Here is a 19,869-nt window from a genome sequence, read left to right on the forward strand (position 1 = left end):
TAAGGGGTGCACTTGGTCCTCAACAATCACATTGTCTTTGTCGATCTTGCTTTCTTCCCATAGTGCATCCTGGTGCCACCTTTTCCCCGATAAGCAACGCCCATGCAGCCGGCCTCCACATGATGTAAAGAGAGAATGTGATTTATCAGACCAGAGCACCTTCTTCTATTGCTCCATGGTCCAGTTCTGATGCTCACATGCTTAATAAGGATGGATGCTTTTGGATCACAGTGGTAGGTATTATACACTACATGCCAGGAACAGCCCACAACACCCATTCTTACCCAGTCAAAGTCCCTTAAGATATTTACTCATGCACATTTCTCTGGTTTTAATACATACACTTCAAGAACTGACTGTTCATTTGCTGCCTAATATATATTTAATAAAATAAAGCAATCTAAGGAATGCATTAACCCTATAATTGGTTGAGCCTAATTTGAGTCTAAACACTTGGGTAAAAATAAGCTGTATTTAAATAATCTTGTTTGGGCCATATCTACTCCTTGGTTGATGTGTTAGACTCAAATAAATTGAGTTTTAAGAAAACAGCCTTTCTAAGTTACATGTCAACTTGAAGCTAGCAGGGAAAAATCATCCATGAAATATTGCATCATCTGCTGGTAGAGGCTCATTACAAATACTGTGTGCACTAGAAAAAATATGAATTGTTTGTTGTTGGTATAGTCCCAAGAAACTAAGAAGTGCAAGACATTATTTTAGTGGTGAGACCATTACAGGTTTAAGGCCAGTGTGATGCTGAGGCACAACAAAAGGTCTATTCTGAGTCATTGCTGGCCATGAGTCCAGACATCTTAGTTCAGTTTATTTAGCTTATTACTGATTAACATGTTGCAAACATGCAAAGAATTGCAGACAACTAGCTAAACAAGCCCACTCAAAAAATTTTGATATTATTTTTGTATTGTGGTAAGTTTTGTAAACTGCACCCATTACAAAGTAAGTAATGCTGGGAAAAATCATAATCCAGGCTTAAGTATATACTGCAATAAGAAGGTGTGCGTTCATGTGTGGGAGAGGGTGGATCCCGCACAAGCAGGGAACACGTACAGATAAACACAGCGCAATCACACTCATGTTCAGACACATACACACATACACACCCCCATGAAAAGCCTCCTACTGGGAGAAGCACATACAAGTCAGCAGTCACTCGGTTCGCTTCTTGATTTCTACACACTTACCGACACTCATACTCACATACACACTTCCTTTAAAGCGATTATTAGTGCAGGAGTGATTACAGATAATCAGATAATCACTTCAAACGATAACAAAAAGACGTATTCACACAAAATGCTTGAAATGTTTACAATATGTAAATTGAGCGAAACTGGTGTGAGTGATGCACGCGATGCCATGTAATGCACTGGCACTTTTTTATTCCATTCCATGTTTTATTATTATTTTTTACTAGTTCCAAAAATTGGATAAATAATGTATATAATACTGGTTATTAGATAAATAATATATGTATATACTGTATGTGTACAGTATGTAAAATCTTAATTCAGGTATAAGTAGTAATACAATATTTCCACTAGGGCTGGCACCGATCTGATACTCAGTATCGGTATCGGTACGATATTGGCCCAAATCACTGGATCGGATATCGGAAAGAAATAATCCGATCTGATACTGTTGCTTAATGTAAATAACACTTAATGTACAGTGTATCACAAAAGTGAGTACACCCCTCACATTTCTGCAAATATTTTATTATATCTTTTCATGGGACAACACTATAGACATGAAACTTGGATATAACTTAGAGTAGTCAGCGTACAGCTTGTATAGCAGTGTAGATTTACTGTCTTCTGAAAATGACTCAACACACAGCCATTAATGTCTAAATAGCTGGCAACATAAGTGAGTACACCCCACAGTGAACATGTCCAAATTGTGCCCAAAGTGTCAATATTTTGTGTGACCACCATTATTATCCAGCACTGCCTTAACCCTCCTGGGCATGGAGTTCCCCAGAGCTGCACAGGTTGCTACTGGAATCCTCTTCCACTCCTCCATGATGACATCACGGAGCTGGTGGATGTTAGACACCTTGAACTCCTCCACCTTCCACTTGAGGATGCGCCACAGGTGCTCAATTGGGTTTAGTCCATCACCTTTACCTTCAGCTTCCTCAGCAAGGCAGTTGTCATCTTGGAGGTTGTGTTTGGGGTCGTTATCCTGTTGGAAAACTGCCATGAGGCCCAGTTTTCGAAGGGAGGGGATCATGCTCTGTTTCAGAATGTCACAGTACATGTTGGAATTCATGTTTCCCTCAATGAACCGCAGCTCCCCAGTGCCAGCAACACTCATGCAGCCCAAGACCATGATGCTACCACCACCATGCTTGACTGTAGGCAAGATACAGTTGTCTTGGTACTTCTCACCAGGGCGCGGCCACACATGCTGGACACCATCTGAGCCAAACAAGTTTATCTTGGTCTCGTCAGACCTCAGGGCATTCCAGTAATCCATGTTCTTGGACTGCTTGTCTTCAGCAAACTGTTTGCTGGCTTTCTTGTGCATCAGCTTCCTTCTGGGATGACGACCATGCAGACTGAGTTGATGCAGTGTGCGGCATATGGTCTGAGCACTGACAGGCTGACCTCCCACGTCTTCAACCTCTGCAGCAATGCTGGCAGCACTCATGTGTCTATTTTTTAAAGCCAATTTCTGGATATGACGCCGAACACGTGGACTCAACTTCTTTGGTCGACCCTGGCGAAGCCTGTTCCGAGTGGAACCTGTCCTGGAAAACCGCTGTATGACCTTGGCCACCATGCTGTAGCTCAGTTTCAGGGTGTTAGCAATCTTCTTATAGCCCAGGCCATCTTTGTGGAGAGCAACAATTCTATTTCTCACATCCTCAGAGAGTTCTTTGCCATGAGGTGCCATGTTGAATATCCAGTGGCCAGTATGAGAGAATTGCACCAAAAACACCAAATTTAACAGCCCTGCTCCCCATTTACACCTGGGACCTTGACACATGACACCAGGGAGGGACAACGACACATTTGGGCACAATTTGGACATGTTCACTGTGGGGTGTACTCACTTATGTTGCCAGCTATTTAGACATTAATGGCTGTGTGTTGAGTTATTTTCAGAAGACAGTAAATCTACACTGCTATACAAGCTGTACACTGACTACTCTAAGTTATATCCAAGTTTCATGTCTATAGTGTTGTCCCATGAAAAGATATAATGAAATATTTGCAGAAATGTGAGGGGTGTACTCACTTTTGTGATACACTGTAAATAAGGCCATTCAGAAATTAAAACACACTGATTTACTTAAACGTTTAGCATTTTAAAAAGACTACTGCTACATCTAAAAACACTGTTTTACGGCATGTCGTATAAAGTGTCTACAATTGGAAGATGTGGATGTCAATTAAACGCGATGGACCAATTAGAATTGACGCAGTGCTTAGTTGAGATTTTTTGTTAAATTTCTGTCACGTTTTTAGATGATTAAAAACCAACCGCGCTTATTAAAAAAACCCTGCTGGATTTTGAAGAGGAAAACAGGAAACAGTGTAGTTTGTTTTATTTCATAACACTAATGGGGTGTGTTCGAAAAGCTAGTGAGCTCTCTACATAAGCAGCATTTTACGTCATCCTGTGCGCGCTCCCGAGAAGGAGGCTGTTCGAAATCCTAGATGCCTTAATATCCTCACTACTGAGGCATCTTAATATTTCAATGTTATTTTGGCTCAAGAACGAGTGAGCATCAGCCGCTGCCTTAGTGATCAAGGCAATCCCAGCATTCATTGCGGGTCGGGTTACTTTCAAACGTAAATAAAATATAACTGATTTTTAACTTGTATAAACTTGTACCGAGTGTTTTTATTTGCAAGTTCGGGCTTGTCAGGAAATGTAACCGTTATGGGTACATGAACGGAGGCTATATTGACATGTTAGCATTCTGTGCTACCTCAATCCATTGGTTTTAATGGCAAGATGCTAAATGCTAAACCTCTCTACTGAGGCAGCTGCCTATGTAGACAGCAAGGCAGCTCCCTAGGTTTTCGAACACACCCATGGATTAATGGTTGAGGATGTGTGAGATCTCCAAGCCGGGACAAGATATATACATTTGTTCATTTTTTTTTCTCAATATTAATGGTTTCATTTTTATTGTTTATAAATAATATATTTAATTATTTATTTTATAATATTTTTTTACTGCCTCTTCAAGGTGTAGACTTGAAAGTTGACAGATCTAGAATTTTATATTGAAATTATAATTTATTTGTTAAATACAAATAAAGTTGCACTTCAAATATTATTTTAAATGTTTGTACGGTGCTGTTAAACAAGCCAAAAATGCTGCTAAATGTTCTGTGTGTAAAAGTGAAAATAAAAACAGCAGTTGTGCATAAGTGTGATGTTGTAGGTTCTGTATTTATTCCTTTAGAATATTTGTTACACAGTCTGAGCATTGTTATTTAGATAGCTACTTTAACCATGGTGCATTGAGACATGTATTTTTGCTGCTTAGTTGTTTGAGAGGAGAAATGACGGTATCGGATTGGTATCGGTATCGGCAGATACTCAATTTGCAGTATTTGCGGTATTAGACATAAAAAAGTGGTATCGAGCCAGCCCTACTTTCCACAATATATCTAGCGGACATGGCAACACACAATCAGCATACGCTGAGAAAAAAATAATAATACGACACTGTATATAAGAATATTTACGCAAATGAAAACACGCATGAACACATTCCTGTCTGAAGCACCTACAAGGCACTTAAGAGGCTCTTGCCACTCACAGTTTCAGTCATTGTGTTACTGCAAACATCAGCACCCTCCAGTTGTAATCAAAAAGCCATTTTTTGTTAAACAAAGCACAAACTCAAGCCACAAAGTAAACAGGTTCTCTTTCTCAATCAAATCAGTTTATTTACATCTGCCTGCTGCTTCCTTACCAAGCTACAATCCGCGGACAACACTATATATCAGCTCTGACCCGCTTCTGTAGCCTGTAATCGTGATATTCATTTTAGAACAAAAACACATGTTTAAGGTGACTGTATTTGAGCTTTTTTTACTGTATTTTTTTTATTTGTATTTTATTTTGTTGTTGCTTTAGCTATTTGCAGTAGATTTTGCATTGAGGTCATTTTTAAGTTTTTATTTGTATTTTGTTTTTAGTTGTGTAGTAAAAATTGAAATGTGCTTAGATACATTTTAGTCTTCAGCTTTTGTTGCTTAAGTAAAAGTCAATTTAAATAATATCTTGCTTAATATAAATGATAAATATGGTTTAAGCAAAACCAAATATTTTTTTCTTTAATAATAGTGTATATTATTTTATTTTTTACAACTAGTTTCCTTTAGATAGAATTTGTGCTGATTGTTAGTTCTTTGTTTTAGTTTTGGTTAAATAATTTTCAATGTTATAGATTGAGCTTTTGGGGCGGCACGGTGGCTCAGTGGGTAGCACTGTTGCCTCACAGCAAGAAGGTCATGGGTTCGATCCCCAGGCAGGGTGGTCCAGGTCCTTTCCGTGTGGAGTTTGCATGTTCTCCCCGTGTGTGTGTGTGTGTGTGTGTGTGTGTGTGTGTGTGTGTGTGTGTGTGTGTGTGTGTGTGTGTGTGTGTGTGTGTGTGTGTGTGTGTGTGTGTGTGTGTGTGTCTGCCCTGCGATGGACTGGTATCCCCCCCCCCCCCCCAATTGGATAAGCGGTTAAGACAGTGAGTGAGTTTGAGCTATTGTTAATGTCCTTTCTTTATTAAATTAAATATTTAATAATAAATTGGACTCATTTAATTCATTATTTAACTTCGGTTGTACATGTGCTGGTAGTATTAAAAAAACACTGGTGTGTGTATGTTTGATGGTATACACACGTGCACGCATGTACACTAATTTTTATTCTTATAAAAATTCTACATCATTACTGTCAATGTTACTATTTTTGTTGTTACTATTTGCACTGTGTTTAATATTATTTTATTCTATTTTATTTTTATGCATCTGTAACTATTTTGTATATATTTGTTCTTTCTTATTGTTATTTTTCTATGTAACTGAGCTTTGGCAATACGAATGTCCTTATTTGTCATGCCAGTAAAGCTTCCTATGAGTTGAGTTACGTTGTGTGTGTGTTTGTGTGTGTGTGGTCTAATTTGCTCCATTAGTGTTATAGTGAAGTGACGTGTCATTATTTTGAGAATGATCAGTGACTAAAGGTCTTAATTCCACGTCATGCTGCATTACTGAACCACCACTGAATAAAGTCCTCAGACTGAAATTAATGTGACACCTTTCATCACTAATCCACAGTCTGATCATGACGTGCACGTACTGGACAGTGACGCAAATACAATACTGACTGTACATGAACAGTGCAGAAGCATAGACAGTACAAACAGTACTACAGCAAAGCCGGTGTAGAGAGAGTACAGAAGCACAGACAGTACAGAGAGAGTACAAAAGCACACAGAGTACAGAGAGTACAAAAGCACATAGAGTACAGAGAGTACAAAAGCACATAGAGTACAGAGAGAGTACAAAAGCACACAGAGTACAGAGAGTACAAAAGCACATAGAGTACAGAGAGAGTACAAAAGCACATAGAGTACAGAGAGAGTACAAAAGCACGCAGAGTACAAAAGCACATAGAGTACAGATAGAGTACAAAAGCACACAGAGTACAAAAACACAGACCGTACAGAGAGTAGAGAAAAACAGACAGAATACAAAAGCACAAACAGTACAGAGAGAGTACAGAAGCACAGACAGTACAGAAGCACAAACAGTACAGAGAGAGTACAGAAGTACAGACAGTACAGAAGCACAAACAGTACAGAGAGAGTACAGAAGTACAGACACTAAAGAGAGAGTACAGAAGCACAGACAGTATAAAAGCACACAGTACAGAAGCACAGACAGTATAGAGTACAGAATCACAGACAGTACAGAAAGAGTACAGAAGCACAAACCATACAAAGAGTACAGAAGCACAGACAGTATAGACGCACACAGCACAAAGGCAGTACAAAAGCACAGTCACACAGAAGCATATACAGTACAGACACAGAAGCACATACAGTACAGACACACAGAAGCACAGACAGTACAGAGACTACAAAAGCACAGACACACAGAAGCACAGACAGTACAGACAGACAGACAGTACAGAGAGAGTACATAAGCAAAAACAGTGAAGAAGCACAGACAGTACAGAGGCAGTACAAAGGCAGTACAAAAGCACAGAGAGTATAGAGGCAGTACAAAAGCACAGACACAGAAGCACAGGCAGTACAGACACAGAAGCACATAAAGTACAGAGAGAGTACATAAGCAAAAACAGTGAAGAAGCACAGACAGTATAGAGACACTACAGAAGCACAGACAGTACAGAGGCAGTACAAAAGCACAGACACACAGAAGCACATACAGTACATACACACAGAAGCACAGACAGTACAGAGAGAGTACATAAGCAAAAACAGTGAAGAAGCACAGACAGTACAGAGGCAGTACAGAAGCACAGACAGTACAGAGGCAGTACAAAAGCACAGACACACAGAAGCACATACAGTACAGACACACAGAAGCACAGACAGTACAGACACACAGAAGCACAGACAGTACAGAGAGAGTACATAAGCAAAAACAGTGAAGAAGCACAGACAGTACAGAGGCAGTACAGAAGCACAGACAGTACAGAGGCAGTACAAAAGCACAGACACACAGAAGCACATACAGTACAGACACACATAAGCACAGACAGTACAGACACACAGAAGCACAGACAGTACAGATAGAGTACATAAGCAAAAACAGTGAAGAAGCACAGACAGTACAGAGGCAGTACAAAAGCACAGACACTCAGAAGCACATACAGTGCAGACACAGACAAAACATAGACAGTATTGAAATATTTTCTCTATATGGTATATATTTCATGATATATATTTTTTCATAATATATTATGAATGTATTTAAATAAATACGTCAGATTACAAAAATATCAGAATCTTACAGAACAGGGTCATCCTAATGACTTACTTTAGGGGCAGAAACTAGCATGATGTTGTTGCAGCTATGGCTGCATGATTATTAACTTTAGCATACTGCAACTGTTGGTGTAGGGGCAGAATAAAAAAACACAAAGTGTAGCAAAGAACAGAGGAGAGAAACAGAGACTGAGAGCCGAGTAATTGAATTCACTCATCTGTTTCAGCGGTGTGAAAAATTAGACGAGGGCACAAGAAAGACAAAACGATGAGGAACGAGAAAGAGAAAAGAGGCAGAGAGTCAGAAACAGAGAGCAGCAGCTGCTCCTTTGCATGGCTGCTCTGAAACCATTTGCATGGAGGAGGAAAACGAAAACATGCGCCGCGCGCGGTTACTCAGCACAGACACGTGTTATTGTGGTTACCGACTGAAAAATGTCTCACCGGGAGGGGGAGGTGTAATAAGGAAAGGCAGCGTTTTATGAGCAGCATCATAAATTCACACAGGTTTTACGTAAAAACTCAATCACATTGCTGGGAATACGTCAAATCAACACTTAGATATGAAAAGTGCACACGGGCTGAGAGCAATACGGATTCGGGATGGCCTTCTTACCTGTGTCTGTGTTCCTCTGCTGGGCTACAGGTGTGTTGAGCTCAAGCACATCACAGTGTGTGTTACATCAACGTCGTTCCCACAATCCACTGCAACAAGAGATCAAAAGTAGAACCATATTAGTGAAGTCATTTTTAACAAACATTCAACAGTCACCATGCTTAACACCAGAGATGAACCATCAGGGTCCTTAAGGCCCCAAATCCTAACCCGCTGAATTCAATTTGTGTCTGAATTAAAGAAGCCCCTTTGTGTCCCTCAGTTATCGCTAGAAAAAATATTGTGCTGTGATTGGTGGTCCAGCTATAGATTTTAATAGGAATTTAATAAAAGACCAATTTCAAACAGTAATAATTAAAAAATCTAAAACCCTATTTATTAAAAGTCTGTTTATTTTTTGTAGTTTTTAAATATATCCTTTATATATTCTTACATTATAATTGTAGACACTTGTATTTTCACATTCTTATAATCTGATGTAACATTGCAAATTTCCCCCTGTGGGATAATAAAAGGCTATCATACCTTAAATAAAAATACTTTTTAATTGCTAACTTTATGACAACTTCCGCCCACTGTGCCATCTGCAATGATATCTCTCTGCAGAGCCACGTGGGTGTTTTGAACTTTGGCCTCTAAAGTGCTAACAGAACTTGTGTGGTCAACATTGTCATTACAACACTTAAGGGCAACACGGTGGCTAAGTGGGTAGCACTGTCGCCTCACAGCAAGAAGGTCCTGGGTTCGATCCCCAGGTGGGGCGGTCTGGGTCATTTCTGTGTGGAGTTTGCATGTTCTCCTCGTGTCCGCGTGGGTTTACTCCGGGAGCTCCGGTTTCCTCCCACAGTCCAAAAACATGCAAGTGAGGTAAATTGGAGACACTAAATTGTCCATGACTGTGTTTGATATAACCTTGTGAACTGATGAACCTTGTGTGAAGATAAACTACCGTTTCCTGTCATGAATGTAACCAAAAGTGTAAAAACATGACATTAAAATCCTAATAAACAAACAAACAAAACAACACTTAATTTACTGTGATTATTATTGTAGGAGTCTTGTGCATTTTAAAACCTTATACTGTTAAATTAAACATGTATACAATAATGGCAAAAGCATTTATAACCAGTTCCAACTTACTGATTTTGCAACCTTGTTACCTTGCAAAAAATAATAATAAAAATAAATAAAAATAAAAATAAATAAATAAATAAAAACTACTATTTAACCATTAATCTTCCATCTCAAAGTAAAACCGTTATATAAAACATTGCATTTTGCATTACTGACACAAGCTTTTTGAAGGAAAAAAAACATCTTTATGAATATTTTTTAAATTATAAATATTTTACGATAAAATCATGTCATGTCACGCACCCACATATATAATGAAAGAAAAGGGGAAATAAAAGCAAATAAAATAATTCAAACAACCAAAGTAACAAAAAAATACACAAATACAACTGCAGCGAAGAAAGTGGATAGACAAGGTACTCGCAAAAATAAAACCCACCTTTACAATGTACACTATGTCTAAAAGTAAGTCAAAACAACATAAAAAAATATGCAAACATGGGCCACAGACTCTTTTCTAAAAAAAAATATAAATAAAAATATAATAGACCTACTTAATTACTAACAATTACACTTCTTTTTTAGTTGAGTGTCTAATGATCTATCTTTGACATTGTTTGAGTTTGAGTTGTGTTTCAATGGAGTTTGAGTATTTTTTTTCACCAGTTTATAATCCTAATAAAAATATTGTTATACTTTTAAACTTAATGAAAAAATATTCATTTCTTCCAGCACGTCTAGAATCTTCTACATTTGCTGTCTTACAGACTTTCCCTTCCTAAAGTGTTGTTGCAAGGTTGGAGCCATATAATTGATTTATTATACCTGTTAGCAATTGTTGAGGCTGAAATACATAAATTAAAAAATTTGAAGGCGTGTCCCTATACTTTGGTACATATAGTGTATGTGGCAGGCTACTCAGAGCACCTGCAACAGCCAAGTTCTTGGGAAAAGTTAAGATAGGAAACTCAGAACAAGTCTGGCACGACAGTGTACGATTGGCATAAGTGGCTTGAGCGCCACCCCATCCCACAAACTGGAGGCAAGCAGATCCAAATGTGGGGCCTACTCCAGAAAAGGGTCTCAGCACTTTTTCAGTTATCACAAGATACCCGCCCTGGATGAACGAGCTGCCCCAGAGGCGTTTCCCCCATTACAGCTGGGAAGTTCCTTTGTAGTATGCTGGTGTCATGAAGCAATAGAAAACCAGATCAGTTATCTGTGCCTCTATGCCTCCTCTGCCGGCCATATTTGGCAAGGCAAAAGGACCTGATTCCATAAGCGAGTTCCCCAGCCAATCTCCACAGCAGGTGGGCTTATTACATTTAAGCGTGTTGTCTTTTTTCCTTTTGCTTATTTCACAGTGGTATAGTTAGATGTTAATAGAAGTATCAAGTCAGAATACCTGGCAGGTATTTTATCTCACATGTATTTTAACCTGGAATAAGAGTAAGTACTGTCAGTATTAAAGTATTGTCAGTTATAGGTCTACCCTTTATTCTGTGTTGGTACAACAATTTTATCTTCTTACTAATTTACCTTTGCTGGCTTTCTACTTTTTACCATTAAGTTGCCAATGTTGGGCCCCTGAGCGGGGCCCTTAACCCTCAATTTCTTGCACAATTGCAAGCTGCTTCGAATAAAGGCATCTGCTAATCCCATAAATGTAAATAATAATAATGGTGGTGATTTTCAATTTCTTTAGGGGTTCGATTACCCTAAAACTACACCACCATTATTGCACCTGTTTCCCTGTTAATATCTCCACTGGAGTGCATTTTGCGAACCATGTGGCAGACGGCCTGTATGAGCAAGACACTCTGGTGTTCGCATGTACGTGTACATGAGTGTGTAATAATGTATGAGACTCAAGGTCACATGAGTGTTTAAGAGGCTGAATGAGAGCTCTGAGAGTCTCTGCTCTCAGTAGCATTAGCACTCGATGCTAAACAGCCTGTTTTGGCACCATTAGCATTCTCATGATCCATCATTCTCTCCTTCTGATTTACCACACTCTCTTTTCTCATCTTGAATTTTTGATGCAGCTGTTGCAGCTAGAGTGGTGCTATTGGCCAGTCGGGTGTCTACAGACATACAGACATGATAGGCTGTGTCCTTAGCTGTGTGCCAGTAAAAGATTGCTATCCAGTCCAAGGTAATTTACTGCTTGGGCCCACTGATTACGGAGAAACCAGACCCACCACAACCCTGATCAGAACAAAGCCATGCTAAAACTGAATAAACCAAATAATAAATGCTTCTCACTCTCACACACACTTCAGGTTTTCTTCTACACTCCAAATGGTTTCCTGATCACAGAAAGGTTGAATTTAATTACAGTCGGAATGACGAGACACTTAACCACACTAAGTGGACTGTTTCATGATGAATAATTCTTCCAAAGCTCAAATAATTAAACTAACTCGCACTGACAGTCACCCACATGAAAAACACAACAGTTACCCACAGTTTCCTCAGTGCTGCCAAGCCTTGAGACAGTTTCAGCATCTTATCCCATTGTGAAATTAATGCTAATGTTGCTAATGAGAATGATATGGTCCTACCAGGACATTAGAACAATAACTTACACCCACATCAACATCATCAATGTTAATAATTAATGTTTTACTCTGTTCTTCAGCAAATACTAATGTGATGTGATGAAAAATGAACAAAAACTAAACTAAATTAAATTAAAATAGGAAGTGAAGGAAAGGGGAAAGGAAAGGAAAGATAGATGGATGGCTGGATGGACGGATGGATGGAAGCAAGGGAAGAAGAAGGGAGGAAGGGAAGATGAAAGAAGAGGAGAGGAAAGATGGATGGAAGGAAAGGAAAGGAAAAGAAAGATGGATGGATGGGTGGATGGAAGCAAGGAAAGAAGGAGGGAGGAAGGGAAGATGAAAGGAGAGGAGAGGAAAGATGGACGGAAAGATGGAAGGAAAGGAAAGATGGATGGATGGATGGAAAGTAGGAAGGAGGAAGGGAAGCAAGGAGGGGAGGGAAGATGAACGGAAAGATGGAACGATAGGAAAAGAGAGGAAAGATGGATGGGTGGATGGATGGATGGATGGAAGCAAGGAAAGAAGGAGGGAGGAAGGGAAGATGTAAGGAAAGGCAAGATGGATGGATGGATGGATGAATGGATGGAAGCAAGGAAAGAAGGGGGGAAGATGGAAGATGGGAAGGAAGGAAAGAAAATGAAAGAAGGAAGAAGAGAAGCAAGGAGGGGAGGAAAGATGAGCGGAAAGATGGAAGGATAGGAAAAGAGAGGAAAGATGGATGGATGGAAGCAAGGAAAGAAGCAAGGAAAGAAGGAAGGAAAGAAGGAAGGAGGGGGGGAAGATGGACGGAAAGATGGAAGAAAAGGAGAGGAGAGAAGAGGAAAGATGGATGGATAGATGTATGGATGGAAGCAAGGAAAAAGGGAGGGAAGATGGGAAGGAAGGAAAGAAAATGAAAGAAAAGAAAAGAAGAAAAGAAGGAAGGAGGGAGGGAAGATGGACGGAAAGATGGAAGAAAAGGAGAGGAGAGAAGAGGAAAGTAAAGATGGGTGAATGGATGGATGGATGAAAAAAGGAAAAGGAAAGATGAAAGGAAAGATGGATGGGTGGATGGAAGTAAGGTAAGAAGCAAGGAGGGGAGTGAAGATGAACGAAAACGGATGAAAGATGGATGGATGGAAAGAAAGAAGGAGGAAAAGAAGCAAGGAGGGGAGTGAAGAAGAACAGAAAGATGAAAGGAGAGGAGAAGAGAGGAAAGGAAATGATGGATGGATGGAAGCAAGGAAAGCAGGAAGGAAAGAAGGAAGGAGGAAGGGAAGGAAGGAGGGGAGGAAAGATGGACGGAAAGATGGAAGGAAAGGAGAGGAGAGAAGAGGAAAGATGGATGGATAGATGTATGGATGGAAGCAAGGAAAAAGGGAGGGAAGATGGGAAGGAAGGAAAGAAAATGAAAGAAGAAAAGAAGGAAGGAGGGAGGGAAGGAAAATTCAACTAGGAAGGGAAGGAAAGAAAAGGTAAGGGAAAAAACCCTGAAAAGTCATAAATACAAAAAGAAAAAATATATACAATGACTACAAAATGTAAAAAATCAGAAAACTATAAATTCAAATATAAACCTGCATGTCTAGCAGTCTGTAAATATATATAGAGCAAAGCTGATCTAATATGTGCTTCACCCCGCCACCTCCTCACAATTATTACAATATGAAAGTGAAGCTGCTGTTGCTGCTTTGACACTTATACACAATATATAGTTAGAATTTTCGATGACTTTCTTGACTTTCAGATGTCTCAGAAACTACACAAAGCAATCTGTGTACATCTTTTACTCCAAAACACATCAGAATACTACACAACCTTTTCACCCAGCGTGAGCTGCTTCACGCAAGATTCTGATCTCGTGCTGTTTAGACGCAGACTTGGATCAATGTCAGACGAAGCTTTGGAGTCGACTGTCGAATCTAAACATCTGTAATCAGAGAACTGGTTTCTGACCAAGACTGCTATTTAGAGAAAACCCAGCCAAGGGTGGCAACTTGATGATGTAATCCACTATAGACTTTTTATATAGGTTATGAAAATGAAACCTTACTAGAATAATGCATTCCAGTAGATCTGTATGTGCTGCACATGCAGTCCCTTTCCATATTTCACCCTGGGTCGCTGCCTACGCTGCTTATACCACAAACTGTCATTGGCAGCACCATAAAATGACATGAACCTGCTCATACTTGGACTTTTCTTGTTTTTAATTACTTTTATATTACTCTATTTTTCCCGTTTTTACACCCCCTTCATTTAGTCATATTCAATTTGCAACCTTGCTTGTATTGCTACCGCCCCCCACCTCTGACTTACGTGACAGAAAAATGTTCATTTACACTACATATATTAATTATCTCCAAAACCCAGTTCTTGCTGGTGTAGACCAGTTTCTGTGTTCTAGCTTAGAAATCTCTGTTAACGGTATAATCTTTTATTGTCCTACAAGGTCACTGATGGGATTATAAAGGGTGATTATTTTTTTCCTTCTTATCACATTCTCTGAGTTACTCTGTGAGATTTGTTAGTGTGATACATCTCTGTAGACTAGAATAAAACTCCTTTCTACTCATAATACCGTCTTTGAGGTATTTCAACCTTACTTACAAAGGCTGTTGACCTTCACACAGCCCCTCCTACACTCACACTGCCATCGACCGCTTCTTTTCACCTGTTAGAATTGGTACCACATACAGAAAGCCACATAATGCCATCAGTGATCAACCAGGCACCTCAACCAGCCAGCAGAGACCCCAGTTTTAGCAGTGATAAGTCAGTCTTGTTTGATCCTTGTTCCTCACCCTTTCGGACACACTGTCAATCGAGTATCCATGTAAGAACCAGGCTGGTCGATAGCACAGCTCAGAGTCAAACTTTGATCTTTGTGATGGAACAGAGCATTCGACCCTTGCGCCACTCGAGTGCCTTACCTGGACTTTTCATTATCAATACTAAACTAAAGCAAACAAAGAACTCTGATCCAAGATTGGTTTACAGACTGGTGAAATAAGCCGGCATTGAAGCATACCGCTTTTTAGATGAATTCTGCAGTCTGCACAGATTCCCTGACTGATCTGTCAGATAGTGGTATGTGTGAAAACAACCCTAAAATGCCCCTTTTCGTTCAAGCTCAGAATCCATTTGGGTCACAGACTCAAGTATTTGAACCAAGATTGAAAACAACCTTGGTCTCACTAAGAACTGATTTCTCTGCAATAGCTCATTAGGAACTTCATCATATCTGATACCAAGTGATCCAGCACACAATCCAGGGTTTGCAGAGTAAAGATAACTGCTACAAATGGATAATGGGTAAAGCAAGCACATCTCTTTCTTCATAAAGACTTGAAAGGATTTTTATGACATTATGACGGCAGTGAGTTTCATACTCCAGCTCGCTGTGCTGAGGATACACAAACTGTAGGAAGGGAAGAGGAATGCAAGCAGGTTTCTGCTGAGTTACATCAGCTCAGTGGAGGCAACATATTAGCATGCTGGGTTTCTCTGCGATCCTACTGAAAGCTACAAAGTCTTCAGCAGTGCATATTTCTTATGTAAGAATTTCGTAAACAGTGAATATGAGCAAAGACTTCAAGTCAGGACAACAATTAGATGTAGCATGCCACGTTTGAAAAGCTCTAAATATATTTCGACTGCTCATGTCTTGAGCATGATACTTATCGATTGCAGTTTCTGTTTTGGAACTCAAGTGATGTCACAACCATCCACAAGACATCAACAGATGTTTAAACCTATAATTCGATGTGACTGCTGACTTGTGTAGGGTCTGCTAGATCATGTAAGCCAAATAATATAGAATGATTTTGAGTAACTGACATCGCTGCTAGCTTTTCTTTTCACTTCTTAAATAAGTTTATACATATTATCAAGACTAGCCAGACATCTAAACACAAAACTGTGATACTATAAGTCTTCGTATGTTTAGTTGGCAAGACATACGGAAACATTTCTGCTCTTTGACTGTAGGAGGTGCACTTATTTGCAATTTCTCTTGTGTGAATTATGGGCATCATGATACAGTATGGTGAGGTCTGTGGGTAGCACTGTCGCCTCACAGCAAGAAGGTCCTGGGTTCGATCCCCAGGTGGGGCGGTCCGGGTCCTTTCTGTGCGGAGTTTGCATGTTCTTCCCGTGTCTGTGTGGGTTTCCTCCGGGAGCTCTGGTTTCCTCCCACAGTCCAAAAACATGCAGCCAGGCTAATTGGAGACACTGAATTGTCCTATAGGTACCCACCCGCTAGGATGCATAAACCAGTGCATTGTAGTGCCGGTCCCAAGCCCGGATAAATCGAGAGGGTTGTGTCAGGAAGGGCATCCGGCATAAAAACTGTGCCAAATCAATAATGAGGATTATGATCCACCGGCGACCCCTAAGGGGAGCACCGATGAAATAGAGAGGTGTTTGTGTGAATTACAAGGGCATAAAAAAACATCCAGATTTATACACAGCAGATCCCTTCCACTATGGTAAACAAGTGAACACAACAAATAAGCCAACGAACACAACACATGTAACGAAAATGGTAACTTACAAATTCAATATAAGTATGAACACAAAATGCACCAATAAGTCACATCATAACAAACACAACTATTTACATAAATGCTCCCCACCCTATTCCAACCATTAAACCCGGTTTAACCCTTATTAATGTTTAAGCTGTGGGCGCACTGCATCACACGGCCAATGCTGTAAGCAAGGGGGGGAGCCGGCTGCGCACCACATTGCCACGTTATTTTAAATTTAAAGCACTATAGTATAGCATTAAAACATTAAGTATGGGGCACTCAACACTCAGTTTATCAACCTAAGATGCTAGTTTTAAGCTTTGAGAGTCTCAGCTATGATACCGACCTAGCTGGTGTGCTCAACAAACCCATTTGGCCATGTCTAAGAGAGGGAAGGCCGAATTGATTGTATCTCCTTTGTCAGTTTAAGAGCAGCTTCTACTGTCTGGTCAAGGTACTAGCTTAAACAGTTAGAAAATAGGGAGAAATTAGCTTGGTTCTTAGTAGTCAAGTCAAATTTATTAGTGCTTTTTACAATGGACATGGTCTCAAAGCAACTTTACAGAATCCAGGACCAACAGACCAAAAACCCTGTATTTGCAAGGACTCTTTAAATATTAGAAGAAGAATTATGGCCAATCTAAAGACATAGCCGCTGGCGTCATGTCCTCCTGAATTTCACTATTCATATATAAACATATATAAAAATATATCACAAATGATCCAACATGGTTCTATTTTTACCTGGATCTCACATTGCTATTTTCCCTTTCTATATTTTCTTTCTTTTTTAAATGTTTTGCAAAACCATCAGATGCCAAACATTCAGTGATGGATACACTGTAAGTAAATCAACTGCTACACAGCATTACAAGCACTACAGTGGTGTTTACGCAGCACAAAACCATATTGCTTTATTGTATCTTCTCTGTTATGTTTGTAGCAGCGTTCCGTTTAAATCCCTTATCACTTCTGATTTATTATTCAAAGCTGAAATCCGCTCTACCTACGAACATGATGGATGATCTGCTCGGCTCCCACTGGATGCTACAGTTTGTACTTAGACAATCATCTTGACGTTCACTGGTCGGCTTTCTACATGCTGGGGATTTCCAAAACAGAGGATTTAAAGGTTCTTGGTTTTCAAATACTCTAGAACAGATATTAAAGTACAACTCTATGTACAAGACGTCAATCGCCACTGTGGGGCTTTGGCCATTTTCCACAGACATAGCCAATTAAGCCTGTATGTAGTTGCTGATAGCACCACTGGAAATTCGAACCCTGAAAGTTTTAAGAAGAATAACCTAAAATATGTGAACAGAGATTAGTAATGATCAAAACAGCTGCACTATGTCTGACCATAATATTTTTACATTTATGAAAATTATTTACGGTGCTCGGGTGGTGAAGCAGTCTATTATGCTGGCCCACCACTGATGAGATCCATGTTTGAATCGTAGTGGGGCTATCATCTGGCCGGACGTCTACATAGACATGATTGGATATGTCTTGGATGTCCGAGATGTGGGTTATTTATTAATATTTAATAATCTAGAGTACATGGAATGCCTTTATTTGTCATATAAACATGTACAATATATATACAGTGGGGGAAATAAGTATTTGATCCCCTGCTGATTTTGTAAGTTTACCCCCTTACAAAGACTTGAACAGTCTATAATTTTTATGGAAGGTTTATTTTAACAGAGAGAGACAGAATATCAACAAAAAATCCAGAAAAAAAACATTAAATAAAAGTTATAAATTAATTTGTATTTAATTAAGGGAAATAAGTATTTGATCCCCTACCAACCAGCAAGAATTCTGACCCCCACAGACCGGTTATGTGCCCATGAGGCACACAAATTAGTCCTGTCCCTGTATAAAAGACTCCTGTCACAGAATCAGTTTCTTCCGTTCAAATCTCTCGACCACCATGGGCAAGACCAAAGAGCTATCAAAGGACGTCAGGGACAAGATTGTAGACCTGCACAAGGCTGGAATGGGCTACAAGACCATCAGCAAGAAGCTTGGTGAGAAGGAGACCACTGTTGGTGCGATAATTCAAAAAAGGAAGAAATACAAGATCACAGTCAATCACCCTCACTCTGGAGCTCCATGCAAGATCTCACCTGGTGGGGTAAGAATGATTCTGAGGAAGGTGAGGTCAGTCCAGAATTACACGGGAGGAGCTTGTCAATGAGGAGCTTGTTTTTTTTTTCTGGATTTTTTGTTGATATTCTGTCTCTCTCTGTTAAAATAAACCTTCCATAAAAATTATAGACTGTTCAAGTCTTTGTAAGGGGGTAAACTTACAAAATCAGCAGGGGATTAAATACTTATTTCCCCCACTGTATATGTGTGTGTGTGTGTGTGTGTGTGTGTGTGTGTGTGTGTGTGTGTGTGCGTATATGTATGTATAAATATGTATATTTATGAAAAGTAAAAAATGAGTGCAATTTCTTTATTATTTCTTATTATTTTCATATATCCAGCTTGTTTGGAAACTGGGCTCTGAGCTCAGGGTCAGCCATAGTATGGCACCCCTACCCAAGAGTGTTACAGACCTAGCTCGAACAGTGGCTGCACAGCAGACTCGGAACTTAAACCAATGACCTTTTGATCAATAGTTCAAAACTCTACCCACTAGGCTAACACAGTCCCACATACTCTGGTTTTCTCCCACCTACTAAAACACGTACTAGATAAAATGGTTTATCTAAATTGCCCCCAGAGTTAAATGAGTGTGTGGATGGGTAAGTAAACGATACAGAGCGATAGACCGGTGGTCTGTGGTTATATCCTTCCCTTGGCCAAAATAAATCAATTCTTGTCATATCTGATTATGAATTCTAAACCAAACACCACATCTATCTTCAAAACAAAAGAAATCCATCACTGATGCAGTCTAATGAGCTAGCCAACCACTGAAGAGACACAGATTTGACTGTCAGCGGTGCCACCAGCCTGGCCAGGAGCTCCACACACACAATCGATAGTGTATTAAAGAGGTAAAACCAGATTGAGAGTCTCCTCCTTCTTAATGCAACAAAGATGCGTATTGTCTGGTTTAATTACCAACACAAACGATCAAGGAGT

At 39.6% G+C, this 19,869-nt stretch overlaps 1 protein-coding gene across 1 annotated transcript in view; it reads right to left on the minus strand.

The window, feature by feature from the left end:
* Positions 1-19,869, minus strand: part of LOC134326693 (adhesion G protein-coupled receptor L3-like) — a 537,600-nt gene that overhangs the window by 434,438 nt on the left and 83,293 nt on the right. The window contains exon 2 of the mRNA XM_063008876.1: positions 8,619-8,707. The gene's annotated coding sequence lies outside the window, so the exon portion shown is untranslated. The remainder of the gene's footprint in view (positions 1-8,618; positions 8,708-19,869) is intronic.

This window comes from Trichomycterus rosablanca, chromosome 14 (genome assembly GCF_030014385.1).
Source record: "Trichomycterus rosablanca isolate fTriRos1 chromosome 14, fTriRos1.hap1, whole genome shotgun sequence".
In the NCBI taxonomy this organism is placed as follows: Eukaryota; Metazoa; Chordata; class Actinopteri; order Siluriformes; family Trichomycteridae; genus Trichomycterus; species Trichomycterus rosablanca.